The sequence below is a fragment of the Crotalus tigris genome, unplaced genomic scaffold (assembly GCF_016545835.1).
Source record: "Crotalus tigris isolate CLP2741 ecotype Arizona unplaced genomic scaffold, ASM1654583v1 scf7180000024321.1087588, whole genome shotgun sequence".
NCBI lineage: Eukaryota > Metazoa > Chordata > Lepidosauria > Squamata > Viperidae > Crotalus > Crotalus tigris.
Genome location: NW_024100493.1, coordinates 814,242 through 833,877, shown reverse-complemented (window position 1 = coordinate 833,877; position 19,636 = coordinate 814,242). Strand labels below are relative to the sequence as shown.

The following is a 19,636-nucleotide window of genomic DNA, read 5'->3' as shown; positions in this document are numbered from 1 at the left end:
TTTTTTTTTTTTAATTTTCTCCAACCGTTTCTGTTTTGCTTGCCGGTGGGCAAAGCTCCGCGTTTCCCACGGCCGCTCCAGCTTCTCCACCTTTGCGAGCGATCCTATCTGTGCGCCTCGCCCTCGGAATCCGTGCGGAGTAGATCCGCCCGGGCTACTTCGCATTCGCTGCCTAGATTCTGGGAAGGAAATCCGGCTGAATTCAGAGCCAGCTAACCCAGTTCAAAGGACCGGATCTGTAGGATAAGATTTCCGACGGAAAAAAAAAGGGGGGGGGAGGAGAAATATAGAAATAAGTTCCCCAAATATGGAACTAGAGAAAAGAACAAAGTGTTGGATAGAAAGAAATCTATTAAAGAAATCTATTGAAAAGGGCAAAATCTGTCTGGTTCGTCAGTCCCAGGGTTTAAAACACAACAGGGCTACTACGCTGATGTTACTAAGGAGTTAAGTCCAGTGGTGGGGTTAAAATACGGGAACAAGCATCCAAGATGCAGCAGAACAGGAATAAATCAATGGTGCCCAATGAATACAGGATGGAGAGCGAGAGCACCACATCGTTGGATGGATAGATGGAGAGAGGGATGGAGGGATGGATGCATGGATGGGTAGGATGGATAGATGGATGGAGAGATGGACAGACAGCTAGAAAGGCTGGAGAGATAGGAGGGATAAACAGAGGGACGGATGGATAAAAGGATAGGATGGATACCTAGAGCAACGCATGGAGGATGGATAGATGGAGGGATGGATGAATGGATGGGTAGAAAGATAGGATGGATAGATGGATGGATAGATGGACAGACAGCTAGAAAGGCTGGAGAGATAAGATGGATAAACAGAGGGACGGATGGATAGAAGGATAGGAGGGATACCTAGAACAACGCATGGAGGATGGATAAATGAATGGATGGGTAGAAATAGGATGGATAGATGGATGGATAGATGGATGGATAGATGGACACACAGCTAGAAGGGCTGGAGAGATAAGATGGATAAACGAGGGACGGATGGATAGAAGGATAGGAGGGATACCTAGAACAATGCATGGAGGATGGATAGATGGATGGAGAGATGGACAGACAGCTAGAAAGGCTGGAGAGATAGGAGGGATAAACAGAGGGACGGATGGATAAAAGGATAGGATGGATACCTAGAGCAACGCATGGAGGATGGATGGATAGATGGAGGGATGGATGAATGGATGGGTAGAAAGATAGGATGGATAGATGGATGGATAGATGGACAGACAGCTAGAAAGGCTGGAGAGATAGGAGGGATAAACAGAGGGATGGATGGATAAAAGGATAAGAGGGATACCTAGAGCAACACATGGAGGATGGATAGATGGAGGGATGGATGAATGGATGGATAGAAAGGTAGGATGGATAGATGGATGGATAGATGGACAGACAGCTAGAAGGGCTGGAGAGATAGGATGGATAAACAGAGGGATGGATGGATGGATAAAAGGATAGGATGGATACCTAGAGCAACGCATGGAGGATGGATAGACGGAGGGATGGATGAATGGATGAATGGATGGATAGAAAGATAGGATGGATAGATGGACAGACAAGGGCTGGAGAGATAGGAGGGATAAACAGAGGGAGGGATGGATAAAAGGATAGGAGGGATAGATGGATAGGAGGGACAGGCTGAGCGATGGATAGATGGACAGATGGACAGACAGACACTCTGGGCAAGGTGACCATCACGCCAGAGTGTTACCTGTGCTTAACCAACGACAGGAAACGACATCACAAACCGGGCAAACGAGGGGGGCACGTGTGTTCTTTCCTAGCTAGGAGAATTTTCAAATCTTCCTCGCAGGGAAGGGTTGCAAATAAAAACCCTGAAATGTTTTTTTTTTGTTTTTTTTTTGCAAGCTGGAGAGGGTCTTGGGCCTAAGGCCCAAGAAAGACCCTCAGGCAAAGACATGAACCATGGGGGGGAAGCGGTCTTTGGTGGCGCCAGGTTCCGTGGGGCAGAGATCTTGACTCCGACGTAAGAAATCTATTCCGCAAAAATCTAAATTAGGAGATTCCCATCCCTTTTCCTTCCGTTCAGAAGGGGGAGGCGGTGTTTTGGGGGGAGGGGGGGTCCCAGGACCACCCTTTGAGGGGCGGAGACAGAGACAAACAGGGCACCCAAGACGCAGCAGGACCAGAATAAATCAATTGTGTCCACTCGATACAGGCACCTCCTCGACTTACGACAGTTCGTTTAGTGACCGTTCAGAGTTACGACGGCACTGGAAAAAAAAGCGACTTGGGACCGCCTGTTCACGCTTCGAGACCGTCACAACTTCCCCCGGGATCATGTGACCGAAAGTCGGACGCTTGGCCACCGACTCGTACTTACGACGGTCACGTTAACCGCCCTTCCGACAAGCAAAGTCAACGGGGGAAGCCGGTTTCGCTTAACAACCGGGTTATTCGCTTACCCACTTAACGACTGCAGCAAGAAAATTCGTAAATTAGCAAATGTCTCGCTTAGCGACAGAAATCCCGGCGGATTTCGGCTTTCCTGAAGGATCAATCTCAAGAGAAGTATGTTGTGGTATGGAGGAAATGGATAGATTTTATACAACACAAGATGGATATTAAAAAATATTATTTAGCTTTTTAATAACTTATATTGAAAAGCCAATTTTCTTGAAAAGTCAAACTTTTTTTTTATTATTATTTTCTTCTTTCCTCTTTTCTATTTCTCTTTTTTTATATATATGTTATCTTTAATTATTTTATAACTTGTTTAAGTAATGTATTTAGATTTGTTTATAGTTTTATAATTTATATTGAAAAGTTAATTTTCTTTTTATATTTTTTATGTATTTCCTTTTTTTTTCTTCTTTTCTGGTATTTATGTTTTTCTTTTTTTACATATATATTGTTGTTAATTATTTAGTAATTCCTTTAAGTAACGTATCTAGATTTATTTATATTTTATACTTTTTTAAAGATTTTTTGAAGAAACTCTAATTAAGCCTATATCCAGCTTTGGGATAGTCGGGGGAGGGAAGGGGAGGGTTGGGGAAAATTGTTTTGTTTTTGTATTGTAAAATCTTAAAAATTTTCAATTAAAAAAAAAAAGAAAATTCGTAAATTAGCAAATGTCTCGCTTAGCGACAAGAAATCCCGGCGGTCGTTAAGTTGAGGATTAGCGGTCCCGCGTCCCGTTTCGAAGCGCTTTCCGAAGTCTTCTTCCCTTCCGCCCCCTCCCTGCCTCCCCCCCAATCCCACCCCGTTCCCTAACGGCGGGAAGGGTGCCTGATACCCTCCCCCAATAACTTGAGCGAGTGTCAAGTTTAACCAAATGGTTATTGCTTGATCAAAACCCAACCCCGCGAAATAAATGAATCAAAAGCGAAGAGGTTCCTCCGCGAAGCCTCATTTGCCCGTAATGGATGGGGAGAGAAAGAGACCCACCCCCCCCCCGTGATTAAAGGCTGTCATTCAGTCTAACAAAGTGAACATTTATTGCATATATATTAAAAATTATCCCTTAATCAAGTGGAGAAAGAGGGAGGTGGAGGGGAGAGAGAGGGGGGGGGACGGAAGGAAGGAAAGAGAGGTGTCGTTATTGCAGTCTACCCAAAGGTGAGGTCCCTTTTGGATAAGTCGGGGGGGGGGAGAGGAACCCCCTCCACAACCCACGGCGCCACCCCCCCCTCCTTCCCTCTCGTCTTTTTGGTTTTTAGGAGTTGCAAGTGGCTTCAAAAGACGCGACAACCTGCAGAAGGACGAACAGGTTTAAGAACTGCCAGAGAAACTGCCATTGCCTCTCGTCGCCCCCCCCCCAAATGCAGCTCAAGCAGGGGGACGGCTACCTACCGCCCCCCCCCACCCGTCGCCAAGCCTAATTAGGCCCCCAAATGCCTCTTTCCCTCCCACCGCCCCTCAAGGCGCTCAGCTCAAAATAGCCCAGAAGTTTGGAGGGGGTCCCAGAAACCAGCCCCCCCTCCCCGCCCCGCTTTGTCTCTCCTTAAGGGAAGATGGATGGCCGGGTCCTGGGGTTGATGCCTCGGCACGGACACGCGGTCCAAGAGGCAGGCAGCAGGCAGGGGAGAAGTAATAATCCTCACAGTCGTAATAACGTGGAGAAATATGGCATCTCCTGGTGGAAGAGACAGATTGGCTGCCCCGGGCAGGGGAGGCTGGAGACGGGGCCGAGAAAAAGGCGAGGAGGCTGGCAGAGAGCGAACAAATGAAGGGTTATAACATCAGGAAGGGTGGGAGGTTTGGGGAGAAATGCTTGCGCCCAGGAAACCCCTGAAAAGCTGGAGGAGGAGGAGGAGGAGAAGAAGAACTGAAGAAGAAGAAGAAGAAGAACTGAAGAAGTAGAAGAAGAAGAAGGAGGAGGAAGAGGAGGAGGAGGAGAAGATGAGGAGAAGAAGAAGAAGAAGAAGTAGTCAGAAAAGAAGAACTGAAGAAGGAAGAAGAAGATGAAGGAGAAGGAGGAGAAGATAAGAAGAAGAAGAAGTCAGAAAGGAAGAACTGAAGAAGGAAGAAGACGAAGGAGAAGAAGGAGGAGAAGATGAGAAGAAGTCAGAAAGGAAGAACTGAAGAAGACGACGAAGGAGAAGAAGGAGGAGAAGATGAGAAGAAGAAGAAAAAGAAGAAGGAAGAAGATGGAGGAGGAAGAGAAGATGAGAAGAGAAGAAGTCAGAAAAGAAGAACTGAAGAAGGAAGAAGATGAAGGAGAAGATGAGAAGAAGAAGTCAGAAAAGAAGAACTGAAGAAGGAAGAAGACGAAGGAGAAGATGAGAAGTCAGAAAAGAAGAACTGAAGAAGGAAGGAGAAGATGAGAAGAAGTCAGAAAAGAAGAACTGAAGAAGGAAGAAGACGAAGGAGAAGATGAGAAGTCAGAAAAGAAGAACTGAAGAAGGAAGGAGAAGATGAGAAGAAGTCAGAAAAGAAGAACTGAAGAAGGAAGGAGAAGATGAGAAGAAGTCAGAAAAGAAGAACTGAAGAAGGAAGAAGACGAAGGAGAAGATGAGAAGTCAGAAAAGAAGAACTGAAGAAGGAAGGAGAAGATGAGAAGAAGTCAGAAAAGAAGAACTGAAGAAGGAAGAAGACGAAGGAGAAGATGAGAAGTCAGAAAAGAAGAACTGAAGAAGGAAGAAGAAGACGAAGGAGAAGAGCCCCATCTCTTCTCTTCTCTTCTCTTCTCCTGTCCTCTCTTCTCTTCTCTTCCCTTCCCTTCCATTCTATGTTCTATTCTGTTCTATCCTATTCTATTCTGTTCTGTTCTACTCTGTTCTATTCTGTTCTGTTCCTTCCCTTTAAAACTATCAGCAGACCTTTTCTTTCACACTTTGTCTTGCTTGGATTCCCCTACTGAGTTTTGTTCCTCATGACAACCAGCCAGAGACGGGAGGCTGGATTCAACTCCTAAGCCAGAAAAAGAGTATTTATAGCCAGCAGGCTCCTGAGACGGGAAAAGGTCAGTTCGGCGATGAATGCAGGACATTGATAGGGACGATTCCCTCCCAGGCCTGGCCAGGGCCAAGCCCTTTGCTGGAACACAGGCACTAAGTGGATGAAGATGGATGGAGTTGCTGCAATCCTCCCATCAGGGCGTCGGGGCCTCGGGCTGCTGCCGGTCAGCCTGGGCCGGCTCTGACCTCTTCGCCGAGGTGCAGCCTCGCTGGCAGCCCGGAGGAGATAACTTGCTTGCAAATTGTTGGGTTGACAATGAGCTGATTGGAGACAAATCGCTCTCGTGCTGGCTTGACCTCCTGAACTGGGTGCGGATTCAGGCACGGCGAAGGTGGGGGGCAGGGGAGGGGTGTCCTTTTTTTAAAAAAAAAAATAGATCGAGCCGTTTGAAAATAGACCCTCTCCACAAATTGTTTCCAACGGCATCGCAAATGACTTAGCCAGAACCCTGCCCTCCCTCCCTCCTTCTCCCCCCCCCGCCAAAGCTGGTCGGGGGAATTCTGGGAGTTGAAGTCCACCCCTCTTCAAAGTTGCCAAGGTCGGGAAAAGGACTGATAATATTATTACAGCGGGTCCTCGAGTTACGACTGCAACGGAGCCCGGCCTTTCTGTGGCTGAGGGAGACGTCGGCGAGTTGGGGCCCCGTTTTGCGACCTTTCTCGCCACGGCCATCCTGTGAATCCGTGCGGTTGTAAAATTGCGCTCAGGGTGGTGAAGGGAATCCATCTTGCCCCGTTGGCTGATGGGAAGGGCCACCAAAGGGGATCACGTGACTCTCCAGGGGGGACACTGCAACCGTCCTAAGTACATGCCAGTCGCCGAGGCCTCTGAATTTCGATCAAGTGCCATGCTGGCTCAGGAATTCTGGGAGTTGAAGTCCACAAAGTCATAATACGGCCATTGTTTCCCCCCCTCTGGATTAGGGTAAGGGGTCTCCTCTCCCATTACCATAAGGCATGAGTGCCATTTTTCATGGCTAAGGCTGTGTCGGGAAGGGCCGAGCCTTCCCTTCGGAAATTGGAATTCTGAAATGGAAAATCTGAACTGGCCAACAGTTTAGTTCAAAAGGAAATGAACAAGCCTCAAACTTCTACAAGGAAGGGTTGACATTTAAAAACCCACCCGCTCAGTCGGGATATTAGTAATTATCGCCCACCCAATTTTCAAAAGCCAAAATATTAAAAAGAAACCTCTCTCATCTTGTCTGAAATGGTATAGGCTCGCCTGCTTGAGCAGGGGGCTGGACTAGAAGACCTCCAAGGTCCCCTCCAGCTTCTATTCTATTCTATTCTATTCTATTCTATTCTATTCCATTCCATTCCATTCCACTCCACTCCACTCCACTCCATTCTTCCATTCCATTCCATATTCTATTCTATTCTATTCTATTCTATTCTATTCTATTCTATTCTATTCTATTCTATTCTATTCTATTCCATTCCAGTTCTTATTCTTATTATTCTATTCTATTCTATTCTATTCTATTCTATTCTATTCTATTCTATTCTATTCCATTCCATTCCAGTTCTTATTCTTATTATTCTATTCTATTCTATTCTATTCTATTCTATTCTATTCTATTCTATTCTATTCTATTCTATTCTATTCTATTCTATTCCATTATATTCTATTCCAGTCCAGTCCATTCCATTCCATTCTTCTATTCTATTCCATTCCATTCCATATTCTATTCTATTCTATTCTGTTCTGTTCTGTTCTATTCTATTCTATTCCTTCTATACTTTCATTCCATTTTTATTCTTATTCTATTCTAATTCCATTCCATTCCACATTCCTGTATTTGGTTCTGTTCTATTCATTTAAAGCCACATTTAAAAAAAAAACCCATTGTATATAAAACCCCAGTTTAAACTGTGGTTCATCCCTTAGTGACTCCTCTTCCTTTGCAAGTTAATCTTTCTGTTGATAAAAGGGGACTGATGTCCAGGTTTAGGGTTTTAATGCTACTTAATTTGCATGGGTTCAAATCAGCCAGGCCAAGGACTTCAGTTTAATGTCATCTGAAGAGTCGGGGCTGTAATCTTTTCACCTTGTGAGATGCTTTGCTGAGTAAATGGGGTTTAGAAAAGGTGATCCAGTATTGATTATTCCTGTTGGGATGTGTTTTGGATGTAGAATGATTTATTTCGTCAGCATTAATGTCTTTTTTTCAAGGCTCTGGGAAAAAAAAAAAAAAAGAGAGAGAGAGAGAGATGCTACTGCTTTAAGGAGTCTACTCATTGAAACAGCAGCATCTCTCTCTCTCTAAGGCCTTTTTTCAGGGCTCTGAAAATCTGAAAAAAGAGAGAAATATGCTGCTGCTTTAATGAGTAGACTCATTAGAGCAGCAGCATCTCTCTCTTTCTATTTTTAATGGGCTTGGAGTGATTTCTTTCTTTAGCCTGAATATTTTTTCAGAGCTCTGAAAATATGAAAAAAAGAGAGATAGATAGATGATGGTGCTTTAATGATCTACTCATTAAAGCAGCATCTCTCTCCCTCTCTCTCTCTCTCTTTCTCCCTCCCTCCCCCTCTCTCTAATTTCTCTCTTTAGCCTGAGTGTCTTTTTTCCAGGGCTCTGAAAATCTGAAAGAGAGAGAGAGAGAGAAAGATGCTGCTGCTTTAATGACTAGACTCATTAAAGCAGTGCACATTTAAGATATCTTTGAAAGCAGCCAGGTAGTTTTCAGGCCATTGCAGAAATCTGAAAGAAGACGAGCAGAGTTTGGCAAAAAGTTGCTACGTTGGCACGTGGTAGCTTCTTCCTAACCATTCCCAAATTACGAATAACTTCAGCTGCTATCTTAAAAGTAGCATTTACAAGGGAAACGTAATCTCTGAAGTTACTTATCCCTTGTAAACGCTGCTGTAAGGTAGCAATTAATGTTGCTCGTAATTTGGAAATAATTAGCGCTTTGCCTTCACCTTCCACATTTTTCATGCAGGTTCACACACAGCCCCTTCGTGGCTGTCAATTGTAAGCTTGGCACGCGGATAATTAATACTAGATTAATCGATGGGAAAGGCAAAGGCAAGCTTGAATGGAAGATGACCCAACCCCCAAAACTTTCAGATACAAAAGAATCGATCACCCAGTTCTTAACAACCCTCCCTTTTGAAATGTAAATTTTTTTGTATTTTGGGGAAGGGAAAAAAAAAAAAAAAGCCCACAGCTTTCTTTTCAAGTCGCGGTAGTTGCAGGACACCCAAAGCCACGTCCTATTGAAGGCCAGGGCACCGACACACGGAAAGGGCCCACCTCTCCGGGCGGCCTCCGAGCCTGGCCTTTCCTTCCCTCCTTCACATTCGGCGGGCGACCCAGATTGTTGCTGCTGACCCCCACGGGCTCCCCACCGGTGGGGGAATGTTGACCAGCACTCTGTCTCCTTGTCTCTCTCTCTGGCCCCGGCAGATTTATCGATTTTTGATATCAGATTCTTGTCCTCATTAAGCCTGCACTCCTGTTGACTTTCATCGACCCTCTGACCCTGCGCGGCCCCCTCCCTGCCCCATCCTTCCCCCCCACCCCACCCCACCCGGCCATTGAAGCCGGATTCATTTTTCCTTCTCCGTCTCCATCGTGGAGTCGACGTCCCGTTGCTGGCCGTTCCGGTGGCCGGGCTTGTTTGCTCTGTTCTTGAACTTGGTGGGGGTCACCGCTGTCTTGGCCTCGGCCTAGCTACCAACTTCCTAATGACTTAAACAAACACCTTCCCCAGCAAGGCTCCCTTAGGCTTCCCTGCCCTCCTTGGGGGGGGGGAGGCATTTTTTTTGTTCAGCTGCGAAACTCAGATTGGCCTGGTGACGCCGTGGCCTCGCTGACCCCCAGCCCTCGCTGGTTTCTCCTCGCCTTGTCCAGTCCTACCCCCCTCCCGGGCCAAAGGGCAAACTTCTGGGAGCCTTGCATGCCACCAGCTGCCTTGAGGTGACACCCCAGTCACAAAGGGAACGGGGGGGGGGAGACCCATGAATGTGCCCATTGATTGCATGTTGCCAGAAATGCGGGTCGATGATTCTTCTTCTTCTTCTTCTTCTTCTTCTTCTTCTTCTTCTTCTTCTTCTTCTTCTTCTTCTTCTTCTTCTTCTTCTTCTTCTTCTTCTTCTTCTTCTTTTCTTCTTCTTCTTCTTCTTCTTCTTTTCTTCTTCTTCTTCTTCTTCTTCTTCTTCTTCTTCTCCTCCTCCTCCTCCTCCTCCTCCTCCTCCTCCTCCTCCTCCTCCTCTTCTTCTTCTTCTTCTTCCTTCTTTTAAACTTCGGGGGGGGGCGAAAAAAGGAAGCTGCAAGTGTCCTTCCTGCGCTCTCCCCCCCCTTTCTCTTTCTCTCTCGCGCATGCTCTCTCTCTCTCTCTCTCTCTCTCTCTCTCTCTCTCTCTCTCATCTTGGGGGTCTGTTTAATATCAGGGCTTCTCTTCCTTTCAGTTCAGGGGGACGCCTGTGTCTATTCGTGGCCTGAAGGTCCCTTTCTAAATGGATGCTAATTGCAGGGGCTGCACACAGCTCGGTGCCTCCAGGGCAGCCAGAACCTGCTCTTCAATGACTTAATTGACAAGGCCTGTCTCTGGTTTGGAGCAGCTGGTCCTGAGCATTGGCACATTAAGGCCAGCTTAACACAGTCCCTTTACTCAGCCGGAGGAGGAGGAGGAGGAGGAGGAGGAGGAGGAGGAGGAGGAGGGAGGTTAATTGGGCTTGAAAGATTTATTGTTGGCTCCTTTGGACAACAGTCCTCAGGTGGAGGCTTCCCAACTCTCCTTGCCGTAAAAATAAAGGGAAGAGCACCGTCCGTCCATCCACAAATGCTCCATCTTGCCGGTGCATGTTCTCCCTTTAGAAGGCAGCTAGAATTAACTAGAATTCTGGGAGTTGAGGTCCACAGGTCTTCAACTGACAGAATTCTGGGAGTTGAGGTCCACAGGTCTTCAACTGACAGAATTCTGGGAGTTGAGGTCCACAGGTCTTCAACTGACAGAATTCTGGGAGTTGAGGTCCACAGGTCTTCAACTGACAGAATTCTGGGAGTTGAGGTCCACAGGTCTTCAACTGATAGAATTCTGGGAGTTGAGGTCCACAGGTCTTCAACTGACAGAATTCTGGGAGTACAGGACCACAGGTCTTCAACTGACAGAATTCTGGGAGTTAAGGACCACAGGTCTTCAACTGACAGAATTCTGGGAGTTGAGGTCCACAGGTCTTCAACTGATAGAATTCTGGGAGTTGAGGTCCACAGGTCTTCAACTGACAGAATTCTGGGAGTTGAGGTCCACAGGTCCTCAAGTGACAGAATTCTGGGAGTTGAAGTCCACAGGTCTTCAACTGACAGAATTCTGGGAGTTGAGGTCCACAGGTCTTCAACTGACAGAATTCTGGGAGTTGAAGTCCACAGGTCTTCAACTGACAGAATTCTGGGAGTTGAGGTCCACAGGTCTTCAACTGATAGGAAAAGAGATGGGAATCTGGGCATCTTTGCTGTCCTGTGATGGGGGAATTCTGGAGAATTCTGGTAGTTGAAGTCAACATGACTTAAAGGTGGAAACCTCTGCTCCACCAGAAGAGATGTAGGACCTCTGCATCTTTCACGACAAGTAGTGTCACCATTCATTGAGTTGTGTCTCCAGAAGTTGTGAGAGTGCTCCATTTCTGGAGGTTGTTAAGAAGAGACTTAAATGTCCAGAATGGTATAGATAGGATCTCCTGCTTCTAGTTGGACTAGCAGACCTCCGAGGTCCCTTTGTCCCAAAGGTACTTTTCAAAAGGCAACTGGACGTTCTTTTTCTTTTTTCCCTTGAAAACATTCTCATTCAAGAAGCTCCTTCAGTTCCGACGCGAAAGCGAAATATTGCCGCTAAACGGGTCTGGTTAATGAACAAGGGATGTAAATTTCATCTCCTTTCGTCTTCAGGACAATCTTAAAACTTCCTTTATGAGCAGTATTGGCTGGGCGTCTTCCCTCCTTTATAACAGATGAACACCTCCCGTACTGCTCAAAGAATGAGAAAAGGAAGTTAGATCAGCGGTCCTCAACCTTTCCGGCTCAACGGACCGGCAGTGAAGCGGAGAGAGGAGATGGCTTCTCCCGCACATGCGCTCCGCTTTCGCAAAGACAGCTTCATGCGCTCGCGTGCTCGTCTCACCACTTCTGCGGCCCGGTTCTGAACGGGCTGCGGCCTGGCGGATTGGGGACCCCTAGGTTAGCTAACCCAGGCCTCTGGGTTCTTGCCTTGAAGTCTGACCATCTCGATTTGAAGAGTAAAACTACGGTGTTGTCACTTCGAACATTTTGGTTCCACACAGAACTCAATCAACCTAAGTTTTGTCAATGAGACTTCCATCTAATTCAGAGGGCCCCCAACCTTTTGGGCACCAGGGACCGGTTACGTGGAGAGAGGTTTTTCCACAGATCGAAGAGTGCATGGTTTGGTGTGCTGCCTGCATCTCGTGGATGGGGCTTTGCTTGTTTGTGTGGACCGGTTGCTGGCATGCCGCAGATCGATACCGGTCCACAGACCAGGGGTTGGGAACCCCTGATCTAATTCACTGTGACTGATTTGGTTCAGAGTTTGCTTTCTGGAAACACGCTTAAACCTGGTGAGTTAAACCAGTGCTTTCCCTTCTAAATGTGATGACTTCTGTTGTTAGTTGCGAAGTCGTGTCCGATCCATCGCAACCCCATGGACCATGTTCCTCCAGGCCTTCCTGTCCTCTACCATCTTCTGGAGTCCATCTAAGTTCACGCCTACTGCTTCAGTGACTCCATCCGGCCACCTCCTTCTCTGTCGTCCCCTTCTTCTCTTGCCCTCCATCTTTCCCAGCATCAGGCTCTTCTCCAGTGAGTCCTTCCTTCTTCTTAGATGGCCAAAGTACTTGAGTTTCAACTTCAGGATCTGGCCTTCTAAAGAGCAGTCGGGGTTGATCTCCTATGGGACTGACCGGTTGGATCGCCTTGCGGTCCGGGGGACTCGCAGGAGTCTTCTCCAGCACCATAGTTCAAAGGCCTCCATTCTTCGGCGCTCAGCCTTTCTTATGGTCCAACTTTCACAGCCATACATGACTTTTAAAAACTTCCAAACGTTAGTGAAATGACCTTATCTTTTGCCCTAGATTTGCTGGCATGAGAAAATAATAATAATAATAATCAGGAAATAGCAGCACCCCAACCTGTCAAGTGCTTTTCTCCACTAGAAATTTATGATTAATATACTGTAGTACAGGCCGTCCTCAGCTTAGGACCACAGCTGAGCCTAATTTTGCTGTTGCTAAGCGAGACAGTTGTAAAAGAGAATTTGGCTCCATTTCCTTGTCACGGGTCTTCAGCAAATCGCTGCAGCTGTTAAGTTAGTAACATGGTTGTTGAGTGACTTTGCTTGTCAGAAAGTCACAAAAGAGGGATCAGCTGACCCCCCCGGGACACTGCAACCGTCATAAATATGAGTCAGTTGGCAAACATCTGAACTTTTTTCGCTATGAGGCTCCTGCAATGGTTATAAGTTGCCTGTGGGAGTTGTGGATGCTCCAATGCTGGAAGTTTTTAAGAAGAGATTGGACAACCATCTGTCTGAAATGGTATGGGGTTTCCTGCCTAAGCAGGGGGTTGGACTAGAAGACCTCCAAGGTCCCTTCCAGCACTGTTATTCTATTCTATTCTAAGTGTTAAGACCGGTCGTCAGTCCCTTTTTTCACTGCAGTTGTGACTTCAGACGGTCACTAAAAAAATGATTGTAAGTACATAATTGGTCAACCAGCAGATCGTAGAATAATACTGTTATGGTTCCGGGATGAAACTCTTCAAAGAACTTCGAGGAATTGTTTACCTTAAAGAATCTTTATTGGAGTAGCATAGCTTCGGCACTAACATAGTTGAAGCCAAAATCTGAATTCCCCTCCCCTGAGCACATAGTATCAAAGTACAATTCCCTCCTTTAATTAACAGTCATAAATCACATTCTCCAACTAGTTTGAAATGCAGGCTTCCCCTCCTGTTCTCCAATCCGCCAATCCTTATCATCTCTTATTTCAAGCTCTGAATTCACACACTAGTATAATATTGTTATGTCTAACTAACTCCCATCACATTCTTCCTCCTCCCCGAATACCATCTAATTCTAAGAGTAAAGCATAAGGAAGAGTAAGGCTGCATCTCCATATGTTGTCAAAGCAAGAACATCTGACGTTAGCAGCGTTGACAAATACTATCTTATGATCCCTCGGGAATATTTTCATGCTGCAAGGGGCAGCCTACCTCTTGCGTAAAGCCTTCACAGAAACCCAGCATAAGGAAATAAATTGTTCCCGACTGCAAAGACTCTTTGATCCAGGTAAAATCTACGTAAGAACGCCTTTGTGCCGCAGGCAAATGTTTCCACTGGAATTGAAGGGACGTGTTTCGACGTAACCAGATCATCCTCTCGTTCGTTTTAGGCACCGGCGTTCTAGACTTTGCGTTTTTCCTTTTAATATTTGATTTTTTTTTTTTTGCCTGAGAGATGCTTCTCTTTCTATTCTGGAAGAGTTATTCAGCATTTTTTTAAAAATCAATTTTTATTTTTTAAACCAACAAAACAAGACAAAACACAACATAACACATATATACACACACAGCGTGTACTCCTTTTTTTTATAACAGCAATTTTGTAACGATAATCGTCTATTATTTACATTTCTCCCCCTTATTCTTCTTTAGATATATTTGTCCTTGTTGTCCTATTGTTTCTTGTTTGCATTTTTCTTCCTTCATATTAAAAATAATACATATTATTATTACTATACATTATTATTACACACATTTTCCACTTTTGACCTTTCCACATTTATTCTCCTCTATTATTTCTAGTCTCCAACCAGTCGTACCACTTATTCCATATTAAATAGTACTCGGTGTCTTCCTTTTCTTTTATCTCTTTTGTTAATTAAATCCATCTCAGCACAGTCCAGGGTTTTCCTTATCACTTCTTCCTCTGATGGTATATTCTCATTTTTCCAGCACTGTGCGGATGCTATTCTTGCTGCCGTTATTATATGTAGAATAATATTATTATTCAGCATTTTTATAAAGCCAGCCTGATTGAAAAGCCGGGTTTTTGTTTGTTTGTTTTGTTTTGTTGTTGTTGTTCCCATGTGTGGGAAACCCTTGCGACATTCACCCACTTTGTCCTGGTATGAATAAGGATAATAGTTTGGGGGGGGGGGATCCTCATTGAGATTTGAAGTTTTCTTGCACGGAAAATTCTGGAACTTTTGCTCATTTTTTCCACTTTTTTCTTTCTTTCGTTCTTTCTTCCCGTCCTCCGATAGGAACAATGCCAACATTGAAGGCCTCGGCTGGGGTCTGCACAGTGGGAGATCTTTGCTGCCGTTTTTTAAGACAATCTTTGGATTTCATCAATCAAACTGACTGCAATTTTCCATAAAAAACCCCCCGAATTTGGGTCAGAAAGTGGGGAAAGCAGATAAAGATCGTTGGAGCTGTCTTATGAGATGATAAATAGACGGACTTTCAGGCCAACAATGCAGAAAAGTGACCCCCCCCCTTTTTTAAAAAAAAGCGAGTTTGAATGCACCAAGCCTAAACAATTTCTTCATGTTTTCCCATGCTTTAAAAGATGTCTTTGCAGACATGTCAAAGAGTAACTTGATCCCTCTTCTCTCTGCAGAGAGTTAACTCAGACTTGTTTCTTTTTTTTTTTTCTTTTTCTTTTTTCAGGAAAATTCTCTCATCCTTCCAAAACGATCTGTTTATCCCCCTTATGGATCGTAGGCACCTGAAAACGCAAGAAAAGTGCATTCTGCGTTTTATAGATATTATGGGGGGGGGGGAGCAATGGATGGATTTGTGGCTGCGATTTTCCTAGAGCAGGATGAGTTTTAAGGCCACTGGAGACTCTGTCTGGACTTGCTCTTGGATTTTAGGAAGAAGGCAAAAAGAAAGGTATAGACGAGACCCGTCTTCCAAAGGTTGCAGTGCCGTAAAACCAAGAAGAAAAGATGGAATACAGATGGAAGGAATGGAGGAATCATCTAGCTGGATTTAAGAGACAGCGTACCTCATAAAGGATACCGTTCTTATTTCTGACCGAGAGGGTTGTCCCAAATGTGCTTTCTCAAGAGGCAACTGGATTTTATTGGTTTTTGGTTGAAGATGTTTTGATTTTCATCCAAGAAGCTTCTTTGGTTTTGATTTCTTCTCCTTCTCCTTCTTCTGACTTCTTCAGTTCTTCTTCTTTTCTGACTTTTTCAGTTCTTCTTCTTCTTCTTCTTCTTCTTCTTCTTCTTCTTCTTCTTCTTCTTCTTCTTCTTCTCATCTCCTCCTCCTCCTCCTCTTTTGTCTTCCTCCTTCAGTTCTTCTTTTCTGATTTCTTCAGTTCTTCTTCTTCTTCTTCTCATCTTCTCCTCCTCCTCTTTCGTCTTACTCCTTCAGTTCTTCTTTTCTGACTTCTTCAGTTCTTGTTCTTCTTCTCTTCTTCTCCTCCTTCTCCTTTTCCTCCTTCTGCTTCATCTTCTTCAGTTCTTCTTCTTCTTCTCATCTTCTCCTCCTCCTTCTCCTTCTCTTCCTTCTCCTTCGTCTTCTTCTTCCTTCTTCAGTTCTTCTTCTTCCTTCTTCCTCCTCCTCCTTCTTCTTCTTATCTCCTCCTCCTCTTTCATCTTCCTCCTTCAGTTCTTCTTTTCTGACTTCTTCAGTTCTTTTCTTCTTCTTCTTCTCTCCTCCTCCTCCTCCTCCTTCTTCTTCTTCTTCTTCTTCTTCTTCTTCTTCTTCTTCTTCTTCTTCTTCTTCTTCTTCTTCTTCTTCTTCTTCTTTTCATCTTCTCCTCCTCCTCCTTCTCTTCCTTCTCCTTCATCTTCTTCTTCCTTCTTCAGTTCTTCTTCTTCTTCTCCTCCTCCTCCTCCTCCTCCATCTTCTTCTTCCTTCTTCAGTTCTTCTTCTTTTTCCTTCTTCTTCTTCTTCTTCTTCTTCTTCTTCTTCTTCTTCTTCTTCTTCTTCTTCTTCTTCTTCTTTTCTCCTCCTCCTCCTCCTCCTTCTCCTTCTTCTCTCCTCCTCCTCCTCCTCCTCCTTCTTCTCTGACTTCTTCAGTTTTTCAGTCAGAGCTGAAGAAGCTTCTTGGATGAGAAGCGAAACGTCTTGAAGGAAAAACAAAAAAAGTCCAGTTGCCTCCTGAAAAGACAACCATGGGACAACCATGACCCGGATGATGGACCATAGACAACTGGTAAGGTTAACGCAGACACACTCTGGAGACACTGCAATGTGGCCTGCCAATCAAAAAAACCCCCCAAACATCCTATATGCAGTAGCATACGGACTACAGAGGTGCTTTACCGCTACGAAGGAACGATAACCAGCTGTAATTTATGGAATGCTTCCAGTCTGCTAGTCCCTGCCTACCAAGCTGTTGTTAATACAGTGTGTGCTTTGTGTGCCCGGATTGTGTTAAAAGAAAGCAATGGCGATCTACTGCTTTTGTATTTCAATTCTCGCAAGTAAACACATTGTCACCGCCCCGTTTTTGTCTCGTTCTTCGTGGATGGCACAGTCCCTCATTTTCATTTGGTTTTGACAACTGCACTTGTGAGAGAATCAATCCTACTTTTCAGAGGCCAGTTTTCTCCAGTCTGCTGCATTCCAGATGAGGCAACATGACAACAGGCAGCTTTTCCAGGAGGAAGCAAATAAAGACATAAATACAGGCATTCTGAAAAAACAGACGAGCCAAGCTAGCTTGAAGACATAAAGAAGGGATCTTTTATTGAAAGCTGGACTGTGCACTAGCATGCAATACAGTTCATGAGCGTCCCTGTTAAAACAGATGGTCTGACCAGTCAACCATCGATAGGCACATAGACATAAACAACATCTACGTACCATTGGAAAAAAGACAATGAACGAGCCCAAAAAGGAACATAAGGACCAAAACACCTCGCCACCAGCAATCAACAATCAGAGATTAAAACCAAGATGAATATCGGACCAATCATCAAGAACTAAACAATATAGCAAGCAAGGAAAGGCCAAACCAACAACAGAAAACAGCCCGATCAAAGAGTCACCAACAGCCCTCCTATCCACATGGGTCGGGCAAGCCACTAGAACAGGGGTAGGCAACCTTGGCTCTTTTATGACTCGTGGACTTCACCTCCCAGAATTCCTGAAGCAGCCATGCTGGCTCAGGAATTCTGGGAGTTGAAGTCCACGAGTCATAAAAGAGCCAAGGTTGCCTACCCCTGCACTAGAATATAAATTGAGAGCAATCCCTACTCCCTACTAACTCTGATGGTGTTCCTTAGTTGGGTCATGAAATGTCTGCAGGTCAATCCTGAGCTACAAATATATATATTTTTCCTATCTGTAGGCTACGTCACCAAAATCTGGTAGTACGTGCAGCGTACCAAAATGAAATATTAATTCTACACAGAGCTTATCACACAGAAATGGAAGGGTAGTCAACTGGATGACTTAGCACAGGGGTAGGCAACCTTGGCTCTTTTATGACTGGTGGACTTCAACTCCCAGAATTCCTGAGCCAGCATGGCTCAGCTTGGAAACCTCTCCTTTTTCCCTCAGCGTGGCTGGCTCAGGAACTCTGGGAGTTGAAGTCCACCAGTCATAAAAGAGCCAAGGTTGCCTACGTCTGGCCTAGGCCGCTTGATGACTTGTGGATGGTCCTTCTGGAAGTCCATTCTGGGCCTGGGCCACAAAAAATTAGCTACCGGTTCTGCCGAAGTGGTGTGAACCGACTGAATCCCACCACTCTGTCTGTCTGTCTGTCTGTCTGTCTGTCTGTCTGTCTGTCTGTCTATCTATCTATCTATCTATCTCCTCTATCATCAATCTATCTAATCTATCATCACCTATCTATTATCTCTCTCTGTATCTCTCTATTTCTCTATCAACCTATCTATCTAAATGTCTGTCTGTCTGTGTCTGTCTCTGTCAGTCTCTGTCTATCTATCTATCTATCTGTCTGTCTGTCTGTCTGTCTGTCTGTCTGTCTGTCTATCTATCTATCTATCTATCTATCTATCCATCTATCCATCCATCCACCCATCCATCCTATCCATCATCTCTCTCCATCCATCATCTATCTATCTATCTATCTATCTATCTATCTATCTATCTATCTATCTATCTATCTATCTATCTATCTATCTATCTACCTACCTACCTACCTACCTACCTACCTACCTACCTACCTACCTACCCACCTTATCTATCTATCTATCTATCTATCTATCTATCTATCTATCTATCTATCTATCTATCTATCTATCTATCTATCTATCCATCCATCCATCCATCCATCCATCCATCCATCCATCCTATCCATCATCTCTCTCCATCCATCATCTATCTATTCAATCATCTATCTATCCAATCATCTGTCTGTCTGTCTGTCTGTCTGTTTGTCTGCCTGCCTGCCTGCCTGCCTGCCTGCCTGCCTGCCTATCTATCTATCTATCCATCCATCCATCCATCCATCCATTCAGTGATGGGATTCAAATAGGTGAACAACCGGTTCTCTGTGTGGATGCCGCTTCCGGAAGTCCATTTTGGGCCTGGGCCACAAAAAATTAGCTACCGGTTCTGCCAAAGTGGTGCGAACTGGCTGAATCCCACCACTGGGTGTATGTGATATTAGAACAAAAAAATTTTTTTTTTTGCAAGTACTAGACAGTGTCCTCTTATGTGCAGCTGTATTTTTGTTCATTGCAAAAAGTCAGACCGGATCATTATAGTGGCACCGTCTTAACTCTGTGGTTCTGTATCTTGAAATCTGTATTAGTTTATCCCTCTGTTTCCATGACTGATTAATATACGTCAAGAGACACGTAGGAACATTTACTCACCCCAGCCTTATCTTGAATTTGAATAATGGGAGCATTCTCCACTGAGATACAAAACACTTTCATTACGAAACTGGCCATAAATAATTTAGTAAACTATCATTAGTAGGACATCTTCATTCACAATAGATTTGGCTGTTGTAATAATAAACAGCTGAAATTTAAGGACAGCAACATTAATTTTCAGAATAATTAGATTGGGTAAAATTGGAGACGAGCCGCGAAGTCAGATTTTTAACCTGTGTATTTTTTATTTTATTTCTGTAGTTACTGTGATCTGATGTATCTTGAAAATCCAGCCCAAATTTTAATCTCAGGAGCAAAGATAAACAGAAGGCTATATTTTTGCTTGATTGACGGTTGATCAG

General features: G+C 44.6%; 1 long non-coding RNA gene across 1 annotated transcript in view; it reads right to left on the bottom strand.

The window, feature by feature from the left end:
• The window catches only part of LOC120299930, an 83,006-nt gene continuing 63,370 nt past the window's right edge, over positions 1 to 19,636 (bottom strand). The window contains exon 3 of the long non-coding RNA XR_005554504.1: positions 1 to 236. This is a non-coding gene — a long non-coding RNA (uncharacterized LOC120299930). The remainder of the gene's footprint in view (positions 237 to 19,636) is intronic.